An 18,343-nucleotide genomic window follows, 5' to 3' on the forward strand; every position below is an offset into this window, starting at 1 on the left:
GCAGCCTGCCCCACATGGAAAATTCATTATAGGATAGCACTTTGGACCTGCTGCTTGCTGTGTGTGTCACTGAATAATCCTGACACAGTCTCTGTCCGCAGACATGGCAACTTTAATCTGTAGAAAGAAAAGGGAAGTGTCAGATTATTCAGTGACACACACATCATTCTTCCCATTGAAAGTTCTTTTTATGATTCTTTGTGACCCTTACATTTGTAAACATTGTCTCACTGAGTGTAAAGGAAATGAGCTCAAATCAAAAGCCACCATCAAAAACAAGTAAATCCCCTGGAACAGCCAAGGTTCTGGATATAAACAATTCAACACTCATGTTCGTTGGAGGACTAGGAGGACAAATCAAGGTAACGTTCTGAAAGTTGATCTGAACAGGACCGATTGGCTGACTTTACCCATCTACAAAATTAATATTTTAAATTGTTGAGTAGGTCTCAGGCAGATGAAGATTTTTCTACTTCTATTGTTTTGCTTTGTAACAACTCACCTGCAGACCTAGGCTGGTGCTTGTTCAATGATGTAATCAATGACAGGAAGCCAATGGCTCATTTTGTTGTTTTGGGTTTCTTTTCTAATGGCAAAACAGGAAATTCAATATTCCGTGTTAATTTCTATAAAGTTTCTTTAGCTAATGGTTGACTGATACTGATTGGTGCTTAGCAAAGGGGCCTACCATGTTTATTTCATCTGTTAACCCTCCCCTGTTAAATGCAGTTGAGCTCCTTGGACCTGGAATCGTGTAGGGGACCCTCAGCAGACCAACCACATCCCCCGGGTCTCTGTTTCCTCATATGTAAAAGAAGCTTTCTCCAGCAGTAACCAAGATGATCCTTAAGATCCTGTCTAGTTCCTGTTCATTCTAAAATCCCACTTCATAACTAAAAGGAAATCCAGTGATTACAAACTGGCCGTTTTTCTGAATGTTACTCTCTCAAAATTTAAATTTGTTCCATTTGCGTTCTCAGGGAGTTTTGTGCTCTGGGAGTATTTTTTTCACTTCATCAAGTAAACTAAATGTAGCTTATGTGTTTGTTTCCTTACATCAGAAATCTCCTGTCGTGAAGGTAACCATTTCAGAGACTGCATGGGAGAAGCTTTCTTAAATGGAAAATCCATCAGCCTGTGGAACCACCTAGAAAGGGAGGGTAAATGTCACGGCTGCTTTGGAAGGTGAGATGTCACCACAATTTTACACGTGATGTGTCATTTGTTAACATCTGAGGGCTGTGGAAAAAACTTAATGCACATCAGAGGGTTTGTGCTATTGTTTATTTTATTGCAAAGGATATGAAATAGATTATCTCTTGGGCATAATTTTTAACTCTTTAAAAAGAAGTGCTCTTTTTGCTGCATCTTGTATGTGTACCATATGCTTTGTTTGTGGATCATAAACTCTAAAAGCTTCAGACTTTTCTTCAAACAACCTCTGTCTCAATGAGCCACAGTTAAATTGTGGGGAAATCACTGTACATTTTTGTTTTGAAAATACCTCCAAGAGGCTCGGTGCTTATGGCTCAAGCAGCTAAGGCGCCGGCCACATATATCTGAGCTGGCAGGTTTGAATCCAGCCTGGGCCCACCAAACAACAAGGATGGCTGCAACCAAAAAATAGCTAGGCATTGTGGAGGGCACCTGCAGTCCTAGCTACTTGGGAGGTGGAGGCAAGAGAATCGCTTGAGCCCGGGAGTTGGAGGTTGCTGTGAGTTGTGAGGCCACGGCACTCTACCCAGGGCGATAGCTTGAGATTGTCTCAAAAAAAAAAAAAAGAAAAAAAAAAACACTATTCCTCCAAGAATGAGGGGTATGTGTGTACACAATTTTTACAGATAAATACTTTCCTATTACTAACCAAGTTGTATAATTCTAGAAATGAAATGCATTTGTAAGTGGAGAACAACATCTTTTTGCACATATTAATATAATAGGAGGCATTTAATAACTCAATCTCACCAAGCTCAATACCTGCCCTGTTATTTTGTAATAAAGTAGCTATAGTCCCTTAAGTAAGTAAGGTCTGCTTTCTAGCACTGTAATAATTAAGACAATAAATTGTCTTTTGCTATTAGAGAATTGTGACATCTAAGTTCTCTCATCTAAGGGGCTGCTCTGTTCAGATAAATATCTGTAATGAACAGCAAGTGTGACAAGATCAGTTAAAAGCAACTTGAGTTGGCTCACACCTGTAATCCTAGCACTCTGGGAGGCCAAGTGGATGGATCACCTGAGCTCAGGAGTTGGAGATCAGCCCAAGCAGCAGGGAGACCTCATTTCTACTAAAAATAGAAAAACTGCCGGGCATTTTAAGCCCAAGAGTTTGAGGTTGCTGTGAGCTGTGATGCCACAGCACTCTACTGAGGGGGACATAGTGAGACTCTGTCTCTTTTTTCTTACACAGAGTTCCTACCAAGGAACTCTCCAGCAATTTAGTAATTGTAATGTGAAAAATGCCCCAACCCCACCCTATAGCCTTCTGATTTCATGATTGTTTTTAAGCACCAAAGGAGTTAAGAAAAGCATCATCTTTCCCTGCTGCAGCCCTTTTAATTAAAGGATTTGTTCTGTAGAATTTGGATTCAGTCCAAAGGCCACACTTAAGGATCTAGAAGGCCACAAGCTTCCCTAAGGTTGCAGGTTTCCCACCCCTGCTGAAACCTCACGGTTAGAAAGGAAAATTGTTAACAGCAGTTTCCTAATCAGAACATTTTAATGTTTCTAATCTGGAAAATGTCCCCCTACTTTAGCTGTTACAATGTCCCCTATTTTCATTGTCATCTTCAGGGTTATTTTGAATCCCCTGACCTCCAGTTACAGCCCTGAGTGAAGGTGATGGTTGCTGGCTCTTTTTGTCTTTTGTTGGAAGGAGGAAGTCAGTTTTCTGTGTGGTCAGTTTTGTTCTCATTGAGACACCTGCCCCACAGATTCCCACCCACCCAGGACCTTTGACTGATGAGGAGGAGGAGGAGGGAGCCTGACATGCTGTGTCCTCCTGATAACACACGGCCTGGCTTGTGGATAGAGGGCAGCTGTCACACTCAGCTGGTGGACCACAGAGACTTATCAGCTCAAGAAAACTAGGGCTTCATAAACCATTTGACACATTTTTATCACAGCGGTTAACATAGCCTTTCTGGCGTTATCTCAGTTACCGTGCCAAAACATTTACATTCTACATTTACCAAGTTTCGCAAATAACCCTGTAAGATGCACCACAGGTGTGATCCCACCGATCCCCCTCCCTCTACCCACCCCCGCCTTCCCACTTCCCCCTATTGTTAAGTTGTAGCTGGGTTATAGCTTTCATGTGAGAGTCCCAAATTAGTTTCATAGTAGGGCTGTGTACATTGGGTACTTTTTCTTCCATTCTTGGGATACTTTACTAAGAAGAATATGTTCCAGCTCCATCCATGTAAACATGAAAGAGGTAAAGTCTCCATCTTTCTTTAAGGCTGCATAGTATTCCATGGTATACATATACCACAATTTATTAATCCATTCGTGGATCGATGGGCACTTGGGCTTTTTCCATGACTTAGCTATTATGAATTGGGCTGCAATAAACATTCTGGTACAAATATCTTTGTTATGTTGTGATTTTTGGTCTTCTGGGTATATGCCCAGCACAGGAATTACAGGATTGATGTGTCAAATGGTTTATGAAGCGAGTGTATGATGCCCCATGATCATATCAATGTATACAGTTATGATTTAATAAAAAAAAATACATCCAAGAACCAGGTCTTTGGAAAAAAACAACAAAATGTACAAAGGTCTCTTTAAAATTACAGAGATTACTAAAAAAAAAATTAAAGAATAAAGTAGAAATAAGAAAAAAAAAAAGAAAACTAGGGCTTGGTGAATTGCACTTTTCTGCAGACTGAACAAGTCAGCAGGCTATTCTTGTGCTTATTGGCCAACATTTCCAGTAATTGGTATTTGTAAAGAATACCAGTTTGGTAGGACATGAATAGATAGCCTATAATAGATATCCTGATCACGAATGTTTTGGAAGCACTAAGTTAAAAAATTAAACTTTTTTTGCTGCAAGGCTATCTGAGCCTGTATTTATCATTGGTGTGCTAATATGCATGGTAACCCAGTCCTGAGGATAAGGTGGAGTTGCAGAATTTTCCAAATGAATCGACCCTGAACCCTTTTTTAAAAGGAGCATGCAGAAAATACTTTAGCAGGTACTGATATAGACACAGATGGGGGGCTTTGAGTCTGTTTGTGAATGGATTGAGCTGTCTTCATTATAAACCCCACTCCCTTCCCCTGACCTTAGGCAAAAACTTTAGAAGGAATAACAACCTAATTTTAATAATAATTCACTTTGGCTGACTGTGATTAGAATTCATTTTGCATTTTTCCTCTTTGTGTAATTTACCATTATGAAATCATGAGGGTGCTCCATTGATATCCTTTAGATTTTTTAAAAATTTATGAGTGGGGCAGCGCCTGTGGCTCAATGGGCAAGGCGCTGGCCCCATATAAGGAGGGTGGCCGGTTCAAACCCAGCCCTGTCAAACCGCAACAAAAAAATAGCCGGGTGTTGTGGAGGGCACCTGTAGTTCCAGCTACTCGGGAGGCTGAGGCAAGAGAATCACCTAAGCACAGGAGTTGGAAGTTGTTGTGAGCTGAGATGCCACAGCACTCAACTGAGGTTGACAAAGTGAGACTCTGTCTCTAACAAAAAAAAAAAAAAAAAAAGTTTATGAGTGTTAACCCATAAGTGTAACTCACATAGCAAGTCAACATGCTGATTTCTTTTTTATTCCTCCTTGACTACATTTTTACACTTCTTTATGTGGGATCACTGTTTATAATTGTGAACAATCCCTTAAATTCTAAAAGGATATTATAAAATTAATCACTAATTCTAACAGTTCTCATTAAAATGAATATAGAAAAACTTTTTTATTTAGTTAATGGGCACAATTCTTGCATTACTTAAGAGTGGCTGTGGTGACAGTGTTGGCCACCAGCTGACCTTGGACCAGGGCCTTTTCTTAGGCACTGGCTGAGTCTATATCAGCCACACAGTCTGTCTCCTGGGATAGCTCATGGTTAGGGAAATGGCCTGTATACAAAAAGCAGCTGTGAGGGGCTGTGCCAAGGTGTGTGAAGGGCAGCAGAGGCAGCAGCCTGAACACAAGGCCCAGGATTATCTCACACCCCACATCACCCCCACACACTTGCTCTAAGGTCAACACAGGATTATCTGAATCTCAGGAATGACAAGCTGGAGATTAGGGAGGGCTGGTGAGTCCTCCAGACTCACAGGACTGATAGCTGGGTTTGCTGACTATGTGGCTCCCACATGTGCCCTCAGAATAATGGGGACATTTCCAAATTCAAGAGCAGAGCTATCCACAAAGTGCTGTCTTGTGTCCCTCAACTGGGCACAAGGCTGGAGCCATCTTCCTATGGCCCCCTTGGGTACAGGCCCCGGGGCTAACTGGAGACTCATATGAGCCTCTGGTCATAGAACAAAATCCTGCAGTAGCCCCTGAGAACCCGGGGACGTGGGGAGGCCCCAGAAACATGACACTGCCCCCAGGGGAACGAGCCTGCAGACAGTCTCATCAGTCATCATTTTATGTGAATTCATCCTGCACAGCTGCCTGGCTTGAACAGGCCCTGTTGAGGGAAGGGCTCAGGACTCACCTTCCTGAGAAAAGATTGCTTTCAGGGTCTGGAAGAGCAGGTGTCTGCACAGGGACAAGACAGATATCCAGAGTTTTCTTTGAAACTTCAGTTTCTTGGGGTGTGTCTGTGGCAAGGCATGTAATCTTTGAGGTGGCTCAGCTTTTAATAGGCCTGATGAAGGGAGTGTAGGGAGGAGCTCGGAACACAGCAGAGTCAGAAGAGCTCATGTAGTGTGAGCATCTGCTGGGGGCCAGGCACCGGTTCAAGAACTTTATGTATTCTAACTCATGCATAGCACTCCCAGAGAGGTTCTATTATTAGAAATTTTACAGATGAAGAGAATGGGACACTGGTTAAGTAATTTTTCTGAGTTCTCACAGCTAGTAAATTGGGAAACTGGGATTTGAACTCCAGGCATCTGGTTCTGGAGTCTGTGACTGCAGCCAAAGGTTTTAGCACAAAAACTTCAGAATCAAACCACACTGTTTTAAGAATTTATGCAGAGTGCATTTCCTGGGAATTACACCTCCTAAAAGAGATCACATGATGGAAGTTTTTGAAAAAGCAAGAATGCAGGTAGCTGTAAATGTGAAACCTCAGGCTTACAAAGCACTGCTGTTCTTTATTTTGTTTTGTTTCCTCAGCTTGGGGACTCTTTCTTCTCACTGGATGTCCTGTCTTGCTGGGACATGAGGCACTGGGTTTGGTTGTTACACCTTCACTTAGGGAGAAGGTGAATTCTTACCCCCAAACCATCCTAATCCAGATTTTACTCTCAAGCCCTATGTTACAGTCCAAAAAATTATTTTTAAAACATAACTATGTTGTGTCCCAGATGAATTACTCTAAATGAACAGTGAGTCCAGTCAGCCTTTTGAAGTATAGGAGGAAGACCAGGGAACACACTTAACTGAGCATTGCCCTGGCCCTCCCGTGCAGGTCTGGTGTGGAACATGCTTACCTGAGCAGTGCCCTGGCCCTCGGTGCAGGTCTGGTGTGGAACACGCTTACCTGAGCTGTGCCCTGGCCCTCCGGTGCAGCTCTGGTGTGGAACACACTTATCTGAGCAGTGCCCTGGCCCTCCGGTGCAGGTCTGTGTAAGCCATACGTTCACCCCACAAAGTAAAGCAGGTCTTTAAACTCATCAGGCAGATTTTTGAGGATATCTATGATTTTTTCTTGTTTTCTTTTGAGACAGAGTCTCACTATCTTGTCCTTGGTAGAGTGCTGTGGCGTCACACTCAAACTCTTGCCTCAGCCTCCCGAGTATCTGGGACTTCAGGCGCCGCCACAACACCCGGCCATTTTGTTGTTGTTGCAGTTGTCATTGCTGTCCAGCTGGCCCAGGCCGAGTTCAAAACCGCCAATGTCGGTGTATGTGGCTGGTGACGTAACCACTGCACTACGGGTGCAAAGCCTCAGTGATTTTTTTAATGATCCTTCTGGTACATGTTTGTTTTCCATATAATACTATTTTACCTGATGTATTAGTTAAAACCAGCAGAGGGTGGCTGGGCGTGGTGGCTCCCACCTACAATTCTAGCACTCCGGTAGGCTGAGGTGGGAGGATCCCTTGAGCTTAGGAGTTCAAGACCAGCCTGAATAAGAAGAAACCCTGCCTTTTCTAAAAATAGAAAAATTAGCCAGGCATGATGGCAGAAGCCAGTAGTCACAGCTACTGGAGAGGCTGAGGCAGGAGGATCACTTAAGTACAGGAGTTTGAGATTGTAGGCTAAAGTATTTCCAGGGCAATCTAGCTTGGGGAAAGAGTGAGTCTCTGTCTCTAAATAAATAAATGAAGTGAGTTAAAAAATAAAATGGCACAAGATGATAAATGCCAATATAAAAATTGTTCTGTTGAGGGCACTGGAATTAAGAAAAGATAGTTACATTGAAGAAAACTAGAACAAACAAACAAATCTAAATAAGTAGAAATATTTATAGCATTATCCTCCTGTGAAAAACTTTCTTCTTACTAGAGTGAACACTGCCTACATTAACTTGCTTTTCCTTATAAAGCAACTGGCTTAAACTCAGGCAAGCATGTGATAGTAGACCTTCTGTAAGTTGACCACTCAAGGGGCTGCATCAAACACGTCAACATACGGAGGTGGTCAACATAAAGACCTAGGCCTGTTATACATTGAGTACCTGTGATGCATGTCTGGTGTATGAAAATTAGGGCAACTTAAGGGAGTGGTCAGTGTAGGGAGGTGGTGGACCACAGGACATGCACCACATGTACATATCAGTATAGTAGGCCTAGTTTCTTATGGTGACCACCTCTGTATGTTGACCAATTTGTTACACTCCCTTGAGTGGTCAACTTCAAGAGGTTCTAGTGTATGCTGGTTTACCTAATTAATGTGATCAAAGTATTAATGTTATCAATTTATGACTAATAGCTCTACCGTAAATTTTGTGAGGGAGAAATCAATAAACCTATTGTTTGTTCTCTTAACTGTCTTGAAAATGGATTGTATCTTGTCTCTTCTGCTTTGCAGCTCCCAGAATGAAGACTCTTCCTTCCATTTTGATGGGAGTGGGTACTCTTTTGTGGAGAAGACGCTTCGGGCGACTGTGACTCAGATAATAATGCTCTTCAGTACCTTTTCACCCAATGGACTTCTTCTCTACCTGGCTTCCAATGGCACAGTAAGAGTCTGGGCACAAAGCCCTCCCATGTACACACGTTTGTATTGCTATGAATTTACTTTTGTTTAGTGAGGATTTTCTAATTAAATCATACATTTGTACGCCATGCAAGTTTATGAACATATACTAATATATAGGTATGTATGTCATACAATATCCCCATTTTGCATCATTTATTTATTATGTTAATATGAATTTACTGTAGAACAGAGCTTCTCAACCTTCCTAATGCTGCAAACCTTTAATACAGTCCCAAGGGGTCTCAACCCATAGGTTGAGAACCACTGCTATAGAACCTTTGGGACTGGGCGGCACCTGTGGCTCAAAGGAGTAGGACGCCAGCCCCATATACCAGAGGTAGCAGGTTCAAACCCAGCCCTGGCCAAAAAAAAAAAAAGAAAGAAAAAGAACCTTTGGGTCGTATAAAAGAGCACCAAGTGGAAACCAGTCTTCCAGTCATTACACATATCAGTTAAACATTTGTTATTAAGTTTTGAGTTCAAATAATATATTTTGTTCTATGTTCACTGCAACCACAGGGACCTTATTTAAATTGCACTCATAGGAATGTCATGATCCCAGCTTCCTCTCATGTGCTGGTAATTTCCATCTCTCCGTCTTCTACTTTTATTTTTTAGGACTGGCCCATTTATCAGTCTGAATAAAAAAGATCCAAAGAGATTCCACTTCTCTTATGAAAATTATAGATTTTCATAGCAATGAGGATGGTTTCATTCTTATTTGCATAGATTTTCATAGCAACAAGAGTGGTTTCATTCTTATTTGTGTAAATTTTCATAGCAACGAAGATGGTTTCATTCTTATTTGTGTAGATTTTCATAGCAACTAGGATGTTTTCATTCTTATTTGTGTAGTATTCCAGAAAACCTTCATGGACATTTTTAGTTTTATAGCATAGACGTCTGGTGATGGGGCCAGATCCAGTTTTCTGAGTTTGATTTTGGGTTTCTGCCATTCCTGACTTGAAGGGAAAGGGACACGTGGGATCCAGATATAGCCATGGGGAAATGTGTTCTTTTCTTTACAGAAAGACTATATCCATCGAGTTGGTCCACAGCAGAGTGAAAGTTACTGTTTACCTGGGTTCGGGACCCCTTGCTCTTATTACAGACAGATGTTACAGCAACATGACCTGGTACAAAATTGCCTTTCAGCGAAACCGGAAACAAGGTAGGTGCCCAAATGGATTTGGCTGCTGCCCGTCAAATTCTTCTAAAAGCAGCAATCCTTATTCTACTTTAGTTTCCTAGGCATTCTTAAATAATATTCTAATTGAAAGCCATTGTCTTTGGTATATTAAGCAACAAAATTCACAGTTTGCGGGAGGAATAGTATAATAATTAGCTGTGGTTTCCAATTACATTTTTTTGTTGTTGTTGTAGTTTTTGTCTGGGGCCGTGTTTGAACCAGCCACCTCCAGTATATGGGGCCAGGACCTACTCCTTGAGCCACAGGCGCAGCCCCCACGTACATTATTTAACATTAAATGCTGAATTGAGATCAAACATTGAATCCATTCTGTTTTCTTCCACACCCGTACTGCTGTCATTTATCAACGTGTATATTGGATTTATTGACTTTGGTCAAGAAGATTTTTCACTTGTCTTTTAATAGCCCAGAACATCAGCTGGTCAAATTTGCAGAATTTAAAAGTTGATGTCTTCGTAAATGAACTTTGTCAGCAGATGTGTGCATTTTACTTTAATATAGAAAGTGATTTTCATTTCATTGCCTCTTCCTTTCAACCTCCTTTTTGGTCTCCTAGCAGTCATCACGTACAACACTAGTTACAAAGAGACTAAGCAAGGCGAGACTCTGGGAGTATCTTCTGACCGCAATCATCTAGATAAGGATCCCATTTATGTGGGTGGATTGCCTCGGTCAAGAGTTGTAAGGTATGATGTTAAACTGCAGCACTTCTGTGTCCCTCATTTCTACAACAGAGTGAGACCCTGTCTCAAAAAACACCAAAGGAACAAACAGAAAAAAATTTAATCTCTCCCAGTTCCATTTTGACATCGAGGTGTTGTCAGGGCTTTGTCCCTTGGAGGACCGTGGGAGAGAACCCACTCCACCCTCCTGGCTTCTGGTGGCTTCAAGGGATCTTCAGCCTGTGGATGACGTTCTCTTTGTGGCTTCACCTCTGTGCCACTGTCCCTCTGTGTCTAGATTTCCCCTTTGATAAGGACCCCAGTCATCCCCAGTCATCCTGGATCAGGACCTACCCTAATTCCCTCATTTTTAACTTGAGTAACTCCTCAAAGACCCTTTTACCAAATAAGATCACAATCTCAGGTTGTGAGGGAATTAAGAGGCCAAAACTGCAACATCTTTTGAGAGGACACCATTCAATTCAATTCAATTCAGTTCAGACTCATAACCCATCATGCTTTTATTCAAAGTACTCTACACCATATTAATTGGCAAATAAAGCAAGCCTTTTGCAAAAACATTAATTATTTTATATTCATTGCCATTAGAATATCCTTTTTTTGTTGTTGCTGTTGTTGAAATAGAGTCTTATTCTGTTGCCCCAGCTAGAGTGCTGTGGCATCAGCCTTGTTCACAGCAACCTCAAAGACCCAGGATCAAGTGAACCTGTCACCTCAGCCTCTTGAGTAGCTGGACTGCAGGTGCTGCTACAATGCTCAGCTAGGTTTTCTATTTTTAGTAGAGACAGAGGTCTCGCTCTTGCTTAGTTGGTCTCCAACTCCTGACCTCAAACAATCCACCTACCTCAGCCTCCAGAGTGTTAGGATTACAGGAGCCTGGCTGACCAGTAGAACATCTAAATATTGTTTAAGGTGCAATATTTGGGGACCACACTTGTCATACTCCACTCCCTATCTGGACATTTTATTTTATTTTTATTTTTGTAGAAACAGAGTCTCACTTTATTGCCCTCGGTAGAGTGCCGTGGTGTTACATGGCTCACAGCAACCTCCAACTCCTGGACTTAGGCGATTCTCTTGCCTCAGTCTCCCGAGTAGCTGAAACTACAGGCACCCGCCACAACTCCTGGCTATTTTTCTGTTGTTGTTGCAGTTTGGCCAGGGGCTGGTTTGAACCCGCCACCCTCAGTATATGGGGCCAGAACCCTACCCTCTGAGCCACAGGAACAGCCCCTGGACATTTTAAAGTAGTAGAATCTCTCTCTCTCTCTCTTTTTTTTTTTTTTTTTTCCTTAGACAAGGTCTTACTCTGTTGCCTGGACTAGAGTACAGTGGCATCAGCCTAGCTCACTGAAAACTCAAACTCTTGGATTCAGATGAGCTTAGGAGCCTCAGCCTCCTAAGTAGCTGGAATAACAGACATGCATCACCGTGCCGCCTACTTTTTTTTCCTTTTTGTAGAGATGGGGGTCTAACTATTGCCCAGTCTGGGGTTGAAGTCCTGGGTACAAGGAATCCTCTTACCTTGACCTTCTAAACTGCTGAGAGCCACCCATGAGCTGCCATGGCCAGTACAGATTAACAGAACAGTATAATTTCTTTCTTTCTTTTTTTATTTTTTTTTGAGATAGAGTCTCACTATGTTGTCCTCACTACCGAGGCATCACAGCTCACAGCAACCTCAAACTCTTGGGCTTAAGCGATTCTGTTGCCTCAGCCTCCCAAGTAGCTGGGACTACCGGCGCCTGCCACAACGCCCAGCTATTTTTTTGTTGTGGTTGTTTAGTTGGCCCGGGCTGCCACTCTCGGTGTATGTGGCTGTGCCATAACCACTGTGGTATCGGCGCTGAGTCAGAAAGTATAATTTCATTACAGGAAAAAAGTAATCCTGCTTTCCGCAAACTTCTCTGGATTCCCCTTTTGTGAGCTAGAATGAATAATGTACGTGGAAGTTTAAAGTCCAGCATCGAGAGCCCGGATGAAATGGGGCAGGGGAGAGACAAGGAATCCTTTGTAACAGTGATTCACATTTAGCTTTGTGACTTTAATGATTTACCTAAACCCATTTGTCATTTGTGTAAGTCTAGCAATCAAGGCAAGATAGCTTCCGGGGAGTAGAGTCATCAAATGTCCAATCTGGATCACCCAGCCCAGTGGCTTCCAAATTATCCATGGCAGTGCCTTGTCTTTAGACCCAGTTCTTTTACAAAAGGCCGATGTGTGACACAGAGGAGCAGCCATACAGTGGCCGTGAGCAGCCCAGGGTCCACTTCCCACTGTGCCCCTCCCCTCTGCCAGGCATCTGGAAAAGGGCTCAGGAGAAACAGTTTGCAACCACAGTCACTTCCTGGTCTTAGACGCGAATACTGGAAACCTCTGGGGAGCTGGTCACTTGCCAAGTCAGAGCCAGGACTGTGGATGTCTCTGAATCCCACCCCAGGTGTCATTCCCTGTTCCTTCTGTGGTTAGTTTAGCCTCGTGAGAGGTGGCTACAAGGAATCAACATCCGAGTCTTCATCAGTGTCACGTGCGTCTGTACTTTGCCCACACGGCACAGGGTAGACACTGGAGAAAAGGAAAGGAGTTCAGACCCCAGACGTTCATGTTAGAAGACACCTGAGTATCTTCGTGGCCCAACTCCTTATTTACGTTGGAAGAAACAAAGATCCAGAAAGGTTGAAATTTGCCCCACATCATGCAGTTGCTTAAAGGTCCCCAGCTGATTATTTAACATAGACAGAAAAAAAAAAAAAAGAGCTGTCATTGTAAGAGAAAACCACCTCACTTCAAAGCTTTCTTGTACCTAGCTGATGCGTGAAGTTTGGAGATGGTCAGCGGTCTCCGTGTTTGGAAATGAGAGCCTGACCCCGGCCAGGCATGGGGCAACTTCTGGAAAGAAACATATGCTTTTGACTTGGAGGCTAAGAAATAGGGTCTTGGGCAATCTCAGACTTTCCCAAATGCAATTATTTCCTTTAGGACAGACTTCATGGGTGCATAGTATGGACAGAAACTCGTGACGTCTTTAGCCTCTGATCCTAGCACCCCTTACACCTATCCTCATGAGAGGCAAATGTTCTATTCTACATGATAACTGGATTATAACCTGTGGGCTATAATTTCCTTATGACAATGTATTGCCTTTATTATAATTGGACTGTATTTTCATGAGTTTATTTAAATTGTCACAACTTAAAGTGAGTTCCTCTTAAAATATAAAATGTATTTGTTTGTAGGCAGCCATCAAAGTGGCCACATTCACTGGTCTAACTAAGCCCTTTCTCTAGTCCTTAGGAGAGTATTCCTTTGACCTGAAGTTCTCACCATCAATACCATTATTAAAGAGAGGCCTAGACGTTTCTGCTGCATGGCCCATGGAAACAGATTTTTTTATAAATATAGGTCCTTTTTTATTCCTTCTTTCAAAAGTGGCATTATGAAATCCAAATTTCCTTATGATTTTTCTCACATCCTGCCCTGCAGGGAAGGAATCACCAGCAAAAGCTATGTGGGCTGTATCAAGAACCTGGAAATATATTTTTTTTATATTACTTTTTTTTTTTTATTGTTGGGGATTCATTGAGGGTACAATAAGCCAGGTTACACTGATTGCATTTGTTAGGTAAAGTCCCTCTTACAATCATGTCTTGCCCCCAGAAGGTGTGGCACACACCAATCCCCACCCCTCTCCCTCCTTCCCTCTCTCTGTTTTTCCTCCCCACAATGACCTTAATTGTCATTAATTGTCCTCATATCAAAATTAAGTACATAGGATTCATGCTTCTCCATTCTTGTGATGCTTTACTAAGAATAATGTCTTCCGAGGCGGAGCATGATGGCGGACAGGACGGACGTGTAGCCCACCTCTCCCAAGCCACCAGGTGAGGAAAGGCAGTCTGGACCTTCCCTGTGTGTGGATTATTGGAGTGGACAGACAGCTGGAGAAGCCCAGCGAACTGGCAGTTTGCTATATATGAGGGGTAATTTAAAATCACACACTCTGTTGTAGAGAATCTTCCCTGCTCGGCCGTGCCGGCCAGCAGGCCCCTCCCCAACGGAGGTCAGCAGCTTGTAAATGCTGACAAAATCCAATTGACAAGTAATTAATCCTGAACTGAGGGAGGCATCCGAAAGGAGAGCCACTCAAAACCACAGGGAGCTGGGCAAACTGCTGGACAATTGAAGGGAAGGGATCCTGCCTGGGAAACAGACATTTTGAACTACCCAAAAGGGCAGGCACCTTTCCCCCAGGTGTTGGAGGGGGCTGGCAGTTCAGACTGTGCAGCGAACTGGTGGCCGCCCATCCAAAACTCTGAACCATAAAACTCAGAATAAATCCCACAAGCGCTCCAACCACGGAACGGCTTGAAGCCCAGGACCGGCTTTGGCTTCTGGGGCCGCGGAGCAACTGAAGTCGCAGGAACCAGCTACAGGAGACACCGTGGGAACTCAGCACCACTCCCCTTATGGCCAATTGCAGTCGCCAGTTTGCAGGGGAACCTGGGAGCAGAGTGGAGGAACTTAGGAAGCGTGGACACCTGCACTGAGTGGGAGAGTCGGTCGCAAGTGCTGTCCCGAGGAGAACAGCTGAGGTTGCACAATTCTTAGGCGACAAACTTTTACAGAAACTCCAAAATGGCGATCGGCCATGGAAGGTGGTTACCATGGTAACAGTATAAACTATAAACCAGGTATAAGTCTCAAAACCACTCTCAGAGCCACCTCGTGTCCAGAAAGTATATTGCAGTATGAATATATTCCTACGAAAGTTGATCCCTACAGCAGACATATAGACATTTATAGGTATATTTCTACCACAAGAATATTTTTGCAGTTGGTGCCTTTTTTTTTTTTTTTTGGTTTTCATGGGTTTTTTTTTTTTGCTGTTGTTTTCTTTTTGTCTGATTTTTCCTCACCATTTTCTTAGAGGAGATTTCGATAATTTTTTATTATTACATTTTATATAGATACATTTTTTATTTCTATGTCTTCTAATTTTAATTTCTTCTTTCTTCTCACTTAACATTCCTTCTAACACCACTTTTTTCTCTTTTTTTTCCTTTCTTTCAATTATTTTACGATTATCACTGTTTTTATTGCAGTTGTTCTTATATTGCTGTTGTCGTGGCTATTGCTTGTATGTTTATGTGTTTCCGTCTATCTCTGTATCTATGGGCCCATGTGCCTGGTAACCTTTGTATCTGTTTATTTGTTCATTTGGACTCAATGAGCTTGGTGTTATGACCTGTAACCCTGAGCTCCTAACACCCCCCCTCCTCTCTCACTCCATGATCTGGAGACCTGCCCCCTCAGGAGTCCAGATTCTTGGCTGAACTCTCAAGAGGTATAGACAGGACCTGGACTGCAGCTGGCCAGTGCTGACACTGTAGCAAAGGAGCAAGAAGACAACGGTCGGCTGAGAGGGAATTAGACTGGAGCGGTGGTGCCCCGAGGTGCAGAGCAACAGCCATCTTCAGCAATAACAAGGCCCACCCCCAGATATCCCATAGCCTCTCCTCCTGTCTTCCTGGGCAACCAGATGAGGCCGAGCATCTTCTCAGATGGCAACCACCATGGAACGGACCTGGGACTGAAACACAGGCCCCGTGAGTAAAGGGTTTTCCTGAGACGGTACCGACCTGGGTGGAACACGGGGACTAGAAAACACACCCGCAGAGCCGGGAAACTCCTAGGGTAGGGCTGATCCAGAGAACTGCTCTACTGAGCCTAAGACGCACCTGGCCCTTAGGGGATCACCAGCCCATAGACAAAGGAGGTCAAGAGGCTACAGCCAACAACTGATCGTGCTGCGAATACAAACCCGCAGGACTAAAGACAGGGCCTGAGACACAGGTTCTGGGAACTCAAATCAGCCTCTGCTCTGCAGAGGAATCTGGCAAAGTCAGAAACAAACTCCCACAGGGTTGTTCCCTTCACCCAGTAACATAAACTAAGGGTGGGGCTGGAACTGAGTGAACACCTCCAGCCTCCATCAAGTGCCCGAGGTTGACAGGCCACACCACTCCCTACTGGATAAAGACAGAGAATAGTGGCCTAGTCGAGCAGACACAGAATACCCTGTGACTTAGGCAGGTGCAAACCCCTGGAGTATCTGCTTACTGCAGACAACTGACTGGGTCACAGCCCTGTGCGGCTAGCAGAGACTGGGTGTGACAGAGCTACAAGGAGGGGAAGGAGGCATCATTCTTCCCAGACTGATCTATTTACTGGTGGCTCTTCCTGACTCCACGCAGCACTGGAGCAAGCCTTTTAGAGCAGCCACCAGACCCCTGTGACCCAGTTCCCAGGGACTTCTTGAACTCTCCCACCCGAGGAGCTGCTGACTGAGAAAATTAACTTGGACTTTTTGAACTGAGTCACTCACCTGGGGACTATCCAGGTGGTGCCCTGGGTGTGTGGTTGTAGGAACGTTTGATTTTCCTTTTCCATTTGTTGCCTGTGGTGGGTGGGGTGACTTAATTGCTGGTATTTCTCCACAGCTGAGACTTCAACCCAGAGTAACTGTTTCACTAGGGTCACATAGAAACCAGCTGAAAACAAGTCAGAACCACTTAGCCCCTCTACACCAAACAGGGCCCCAGTTTCTCAGGCCACAGCACTGTACGGGTCCTCGACAAAACACTAGAGGAAAATCAAAGGGAGTAAAACAATCATGGGGCAGAATCAGCAGAAAAACACTGGTAACATGAATAACCAGAATAGATCAACCCCCCCAAGGAAAGATACGGCAGATGTAATTGAAGATCCCATTCACAAACAACTGGCTGAGATGTCAGAAATCGAATTCAGAATTTGGATGGCAAACAAGATTAACAAAATGAAATTAGGAATTCGTGGAGAAATTCAAAAGCTGTCTCAAGAATTTAATGAATTTAAAGACAAAACCACAAAAGACTTAGACACACTGAAACAAGAATTTGCAGCCCTCAAAGATATGAAAAATACAGTGGAATCCCTTAGTAACAGAATGGACCAAGCAGAAGAAAGGATCTCTGACATCGAAGATAAAGCATTTGAACGCTCCCAAACTCTCAAAGAGGAAGAGAAATGGAGAGCAAAAATGGATCACTCACTCAGAGAGCTCTGGGATAACTCGAAGAAGGCAAATATCCGTCTCATAGGAATTCCTGAAACAGATGAAGTGGCCTCACTGGGCGCAGAGGCCCTTCTGCATGAAATTATGAAAGAGAATTTTCCAGACATGCCTAGAGAACCTGAAATTCAGATAGCAGATAGCTTCAGAACCCCAGCACGACTCAACCCCAATAAGACATCCCCCAGGCATATCATAATTAACTTCACTAAAGTTAATATGAAGGAGAAAATTCTCAAAGCTGCCAGGAGAAAGAAATCTATTACCTTCAAAGGGAAGAACATTAGAATGACTGCAGATCTCTCTGCTGAAACTTTTCAAGCCAGAAGAGGGTGGTCATCAACGTTTAATCTCCTCAAGCAAAATAACTTTCAACCCCGGATCTTGTACCCAGCTAAACTGAGTTTCATTTACGACGGAGAAATTAAATACTTTAATGACATACATATGCTAAAGAAATTTGCCATAACCAAACCAGCTCTTCAGGATATTCTCAGACCTATCCTCCATAATAACCAACCCAATTCTCTACTACAAAAGTAAACTCACTCAGAAACTTCTGATCAAACTCTAACTTCCACAATGGCAAAAGGATTAAAAATGCCCACTGGACTTTCAAAAAACTCAATACCCCAAATTTCACCAAACTTATCAATGCTCTCCATTAATGTGAATGGCTTAAACTGCCCTCTAAAGAGACATAGGTTAGCTGACTGGATACAAAAACTCAGGCCAGACATTTGTTGCATACAAGAGTCACATCTTAACTTAAAAGACAAATACAGACTCAGGGTGAAAGGATGGTCATCCATAATTCAGGCAAATGGTATCCAGAAAAAAGCAGGAGTTGCAATTTTATTTGCGGACACAAAAGGCTTTAAACCAACAAAAGTAAGGAAGGACAAAAATGGTCACTTCATATTTGTTAAGAGTAAGACTCAATATGATGAGATTTCAATTATTAATATCTATGCACCCAACCAGAATGCACCTCAATTTA

General features: G+C 43.1%; 1 pseudogene; it reads left to right on the top strand.

The window, feature by feature from the left end:
* The first annotated feature begins 1,078 nt into the window (after positions 1-1,078).
* Positions 1,079-18,343, top strand: part of LOC128570250 (laminin subunit alpha-1-like) — a 31,452-nt pseudogene continuing 14,187 nt past the window's right edge.

The sequence above is a fragment of the Nycticebus coucang genome, chromosome 18, assembly GCF_027406575.1.
Source record: "Nycticebus coucang isolate mNycCou1 chromosome 18, mNycCou1.pri, whole genome shotgun sequence".
NCBI lineage: Eukaryota > Metazoa > Chordata > Mammalia > Primates > Lorisidae > Nycticebus > Nycticebus coucang.